Source organism: Giraffa tippelskirchi, chromosome 9 (assembly GCF_054371585.1).
Source record: "Giraffa tippelskirchi isolate mGirTip1 chromosome 9, T2T-mGirTip1v1.2.pri, whole genome shotgun sequence".
In the NCBI taxonomy this organism is placed as follows: Eukaryota; Metazoa; Chordata; class Mammalia; order Artiodactyla; family Giraffidae; genus Giraffa; species Giraffa tippelskirchi.
In genome coordinates, this window is record NC_137283.1 from 30,273,138 (window position 1) to 30,279,137 (window position 6,000).

Genomic DNA, 6,000 nt, shown 5'->3' on the forward strand with positions numbered 1-6,000 from the left:
CAGGGAAACCAAATTTTTCGTTCAGGTTTTTCTATAACATCTCACAGAAAAATCCAAATGAATTTTTTGGCCAACCCAATGTATCAAGGGTAAATATCAACTTTTACACCTAAATAATGGAAAGCACAAGAATATAATTAATAATAAAATAAATATTAGTACTGGATACACTTGGTACCAGCTGCAAAAATACCTACTGCACATATCACACTGCAAATCTGCCAAAATCAATACACAACATTAGTGGATTAAAATGTGCCCCCTCATCAATTGGGATAGATGGTCATTCCTGATGCGAAGTCAGCAGAACTTCCAACTGCTCACTAAAAAGATCTACAACAATCATTTTATTTTCATTTTTTCACTTCAAATATTTTCACTGGTCACATTCACCTGTAAATCTGTTCTTTCAAAAAAATGTGTTTTCCACTAAGATCATTTCATCCACTGGGAGGGGAAAGGAAAAAAGGATTGGAGTTGTGCCAAACAAGAAAAAAAAAAAATAATTTTCTTGCCATGAAGTATCTTGTTAAAAAGAAACGTCTTTCCCCATAAAATGGATGCTAACACAACACAACAGAATACTAATAAAGCCTTTTCATAATATTTTTCCTAAAGATTACTTTCATTTTAAAAATTGCCTTTTCTATTGCCCCCAAGTGATTCTTAAAAAGATACATCGCTTCTGAAAAAGTGTTATTTTTTTTCTTTGCATTCTGGTTAACTTACATATGCTTTTGTGAAGTTATCCTCAGTCAGAAGGAAAAAAAAAAAAAAACACTTACCAAAAGAAAATATCCTTTATAGCTAAAAGGAATACTTAGTATGATTTAAAGAAGCATAATAAAGCCCCACATTTTCTCAAGATAACACACATGCATGGCAGGCCCATATTTGTGCTTAACAACTAGGAAAAAAAGGACTTGTGTTTAATATTTCACAAACAATATATTCATTTTATGTGCATTTAATACATGCAATTTTTAACGCAGGCTTCTAAATATTCACTAGTCACTTCATAATGAAAATTGAGTGCCTCATGCTTTGGGATCTTGGGGGTGGGGTGATGTATAAATTTTTAAGGAAATATGTATCTGATTTTTCCTCCCTCAAGAAAAAGGAGGGTGGATAAAGAAAGCGTTGATGGTGTCAGGGTGTTGAACGGCTGGTGAGCAGGTGCGTGCTCTTGAAGGGGCCTCTGGTGAATTGGAAGCTTTTAAAAGAGATTGATTCTCTTGCTTAACTAGTTATTTCAAACATGCTTTTAAAGGTATTAATTACTTTGCGGAAAAGAGTCTCCATTTGCTTCTAAATTGTTTCTTTGGGTGATTCTTTGCTGGCAAAAATGTCTGGGGTAGAAGTTAACAATCTGTCACCATAATTTTAAGCATAACATTTATATAATATATTTAAATGTTATGCTTAAAATTATATAAAATATACTTGTGTCATTCAAATAATATTTAAAATATATTTATAATACATTCAAAACATTTAAAATTTTATAAAATATTTGAAATTATTTGTTTTATATGTACAATTAAGGGTTATAAAACAACTACATGCATTATTCTATACATACATAAATACATGTAAATACTATATGGAACATCTCTTAAAAGAACTTCAGTGTTTATTTGTGCATGGCTGTGTATGTTACAGAACTATATGAAAACTTCTACTACTAAATCTTGCAGAATTTTGTAAATTATGATCAGACACTAATGAGCATTTATACTCCCTTTAATACTGGTCCCCAGTACTACAAAACTGTTTATTCAGGGATTTTTTTCAGTTTAATCTGCTAAAGCTATTTGAATCGGCATCAAAAAAAAAGTATCTTTATTTGGCCCCAAATATTTTAAAATATGTTGAACGTAGTACCACAAGGGTAGACAGTACTATAATTAGATCTTTGGGACATTAAGCATAATTCTATACTGCCTCAGGTTTTAGCAGCCTGGGGCATCCAGGTCTGCATGAAAAATATTTTTGCAGCCCCTCAGGTACATTATATTCTCCAAGTGCAAAAGGAATACTTTTCAGTGACAAGAGGCCATTTTGCCAATTTGCTGTTCAGAACACAGACTAATGAGTCACAGACAGCAGAATAAAGAAACTCAACATTCCTGGCATTAATGAGTTGGGCAAGGATTAGTCATTGTCAATGATCCTTAGTAATACCATAAAGGAAGAAAATAACTCTTAAAAAAAAAAAAAAAAAAACCCATAGGCCCCTTGATGTTTGAGCAACCTTGACCCAGAATCTGCCAAAATATGTAAAAATATATCCCTTATGCCAAGATGTCTATACCTTTTTCCACATAAACATTTTGAATCCAAAAAAGAAGAGTGAAAAAAGAAGTAATCCTATCAATTACACTCACTCCTCTTAGATTTTTAGTAATACTACAGCAAATCACCATCACTCATCCAGAGTTTGAAAAGCTTCACTGCTAATGTGAAATATAGATAAGTGAAATATCGAAGGAAAAAAAAAAGCTGACATCAAAAATGCATTTTTTGTTCACCCAGAATACATTTTAAGACACTGAATGAATATCTAATTGTTAAAACCAACACAAAAGACTGAAGCCTTTCTCTCAATGTTCCCAACAGGATAATGTAGTCTAACAGTTTATAAACACAAGTCAGGAATTAAAATTTAAAACTACCCCAGGTCAGAAATGAGACCACTTTATAATTAGAGAAAAAAAACTACTGGTCCCCAGTGGAGATTAAGAAGGAGATGGTTTCTGAAAATGTACATAAGAGGGACAAAAATAAACAACTTTCACAGTCTGGTGGCACAATTCTGTTCCCCTGTGATGGAAACACAAAAAGGAGTCTCTAACAAGCTCCAAAAATATGTGGATGTGTATTTTAAGGAAAATTTAGCTTTCCAGACAACTACGTGCTTCTGCTGGAAATAATGAACTAACATAAAAATGATATAAGAGTGTGTGTTAAAAGGACATTTAAGTGAAACAGGTTGAAGAGCTTCATAAATTTACCAAAGATTAAATTAAAGCTGGATGTGTAAGATATAGTGATAAAACAATTCGGGGTGGTTCCTTCTTGAAGCAAGGATGGTTTGGGCTTTCAGGAAGCAAGTTTGCATAATTAATCAGTGGTAGGACCAGCCCAGGCTCCAAAATAGGAGTCCCAGGCAGCCCCTTGCAATACAGACACGCTCAAAACTCATTATGTTGGATATGCCTTGTTCTTGACCTAAATGCAATAGAAATTCTTCCTTGGGGTGCATGATATACACGAAAAAGTACAACTTCTTTTTAAAACACCATTAGAATATTTTATTGTGTGTGGACATACACTCCTGTTACTCCTAAATGCTATTCTATTGAGTACAGTTTATATTCACTGGCAAAGCGAAATCTCCAGGGAAGCCAGAGAGGGGAATGCAATTTCTAGTAATAACAGCTCACAACAGTGAATACTATCCACTTATCCTCACAATTTCCAGCTATTTTGGACTCCTTTCTGAATTAACCTTTCATATCAAAAGGAGCAATTCTGCACACAAGAGACTCCGGTACAATTTCATGCATAATTTATTCACTCAGTTCAACATTAAACGCACAGTCCTTGACTTTGTCAAGGTGGATTCTGTTGGCAGACTTCACAAGCAGCAAAACAGGAGAAATGAGATCTACAACTCAACCTCTTCACCTATTCTGTCTGGTGAGAGATTGGGGGTGGGGGCAGAGGAAAGAGAAAAAGAAAGCAAGATTGTAATACATGTGTTGTCATCCACAGAATCACTGGCAAGCACACTGTATTTTCACATCAGTCATCTTTCAAAGGTATTTCTTTTCTAAAGTCCAGAAAAACTGAAACAAGTTTGAATTCTCTTTCACCGACAGTAGTCTACGGCAATTTGTTATCTTCCTGATGATTCCACCATTCATGGGAAACAATATTTTTATCCTGAACAATATTTTTATCCTAAGCAATATTTTTATTGCTTAGTAGGTGCTGTTGGAAGAAATGACTCAAAGCTGTTCTTCAAACAGATCCACACATGCGCTTGAGGTCATAGTAGAAGGGCTCGTTTTAGAAATTTAAATAACACGACTTTCTGATGAGATCCCAAATCCCCGATTTGCACTCCCAAATTGGTCTTCAAGAACGCAGACATTCATTTTCTCTCTTAAACTACCCATTTGAACCCTCAAATGAGGGATGTGTGCAACCAGTTGTAAAAACCGAACCTTGTCCGGATTAAAACCCACAGACTTCTCTATTTCCCACTCTCACGGATGACAAGCGATTTTGTTCATGCTGTAACAGAGCGTTTTCCCCTGTCAATGATTGCAGTATTAGGACTTAATACATGCCAGCAACTTCGCTGTCATTACAGAATGTATTCCAAGGAACATCACCACAGAGATGGTGTTATTAATATCCATGAGCCGCAGATACAGAAACTGAGGCTCAGAGATTTCTGAACAGCTAGGCAAACCACCTCCCCTGCAGGCCTCACTTTGACTAGAAAGGCAACTCTAAAACTAAAGGAATAATTAAAGTTAACACTGATTTCCCCAAATACACTAAGCAAAGTGAACTGCTCCCTAACTTTAGCACTTGCCCTTTAAAACCTGACCTCCCAGCAACCACGGCCCACTTTCCAAACTTGTGGATAATACGAGGCCTGGGAGTATACACCGAGACGCCTTTGGAAATGCCAGAAAATGCTGGAAATTTTCATGCAGGACACTTGGCAAAAGTCTTAAATTCAACTTTCTTAGCCAGCTGCCCCCACAGGCTACTTAGAAGAAGCCCAAAGCATATAAATTGGAGCCTTACCAAAACTGAGCCTTACTTTTATAATTTGCCTTTAAGTTTATTGCGAGACCATGAAAATTAAATACCTCAGGTACCGTCAAAGTAGCTCGCTGAGAGTTTTAGCCGTCTTTCTTGGTTACCATTCAGCAGCCTTTTTTTTAGTGTCTCGAGATAGTTTCTGGATTGGGACCAAATCACTGAAATCTGTGATCGGAGATGCAGCAGGTTTTCTGTTTATGACCTTTTGCACCCCCTGATGTTTGAGGATTTGCATCCCACAGAAGACGCACCAAAGTGGAGGTGAGAACTGCCATTTTGCTGTGCATCATTGCCCCGCCTCCCCGCGTCACGCAGGCCATTTGAGATGATTGGCAGGTGGGTGGGACTAGGCGGAGCCACGCCCAGCGTGTTCCGTTTGATTGTAGAGGCCCCGGAGCGAGCGAGTGAGTGAGTAGCGGGAGTGCGAGAGATTCCCACGGCTCATCACTCTTGCTGTGCATCCGCAAGGGAATTTCCTTGTACTCAGATCCCTGGAACAGGACCTCAAGCTTCCACGACAACCAAGCCTCAGAGCTTCTAGAATTCGATTTATCAGAAGCCACATAGAGCTTTGTTTCCTGTAGACACTCGGAAGAATATCTGCTCCTTTGCCCTCCAGCCTGGTGACCTGAGGCTCGTATCTTAACCCTTCTGCACCTCGGTTTCCACATTAGGAAACCAGGGAAATAATACCTACTTTAGAGAACCGTTGTGAGAATTTAACCTAAAAACGATTTCAAGTTGCTTAACCCACTGCCTGGCACAAGAGTACGGTATTCACGGGTGACTTTTAGTTGCTCTCCGTGCATGATCTCACTTTTAATTTTAACCTTCACGACACATCAGGGAGGTAGTTATTGTAATATTTGTCATACGAATATAGACTCAGAAGCCAGAAGTTACATGTGTCAATGTTGCTTAGCAGGCAAGTTGGCAGCTGGAACTTGACCATGGGTTAGGTTGGCCAAAAAAGCCATTCAGGTTTTTCATATTGTCTGACTGGAAAAACCCGAAATACCTTTTTGGCCAACCCAAAATATCTCTTTGATTTCAAGCCCTCAGAAGTTGAAATCACCATACTATGGTGCCACGTTAATAAATTTTGCCAAAAGGAGCTTTGCAAGAACTGACAAAGTACCGTGTAACGATTTATAA

The 6,000-nt window shown here is 37.4% G+C and overlaps 1 long non-coding RNA gene across 1 annotated transcript in view; it reads right to left on the bottom strand.

Moving 5' to 3' along the window:
• LOC145520893 (uncharacterized) overlaps positions 1 to 5,328 on the bottom strand; it is an 867,842-nt gene extending 862,514 nt beyond the window's left edge. The window contains exon 1 of the long non-coding RNA XR_014064880.1: positions 4,893 to 5,328. This is a non-coding gene — a long non-coding RNA (uncharacterized LOC145520893). The remainder of the gene's footprint in view (positions 1 to 4,892) is intronic.
• Positions 5,329 to 6,000: the final 672 nt, after the last annotated feature.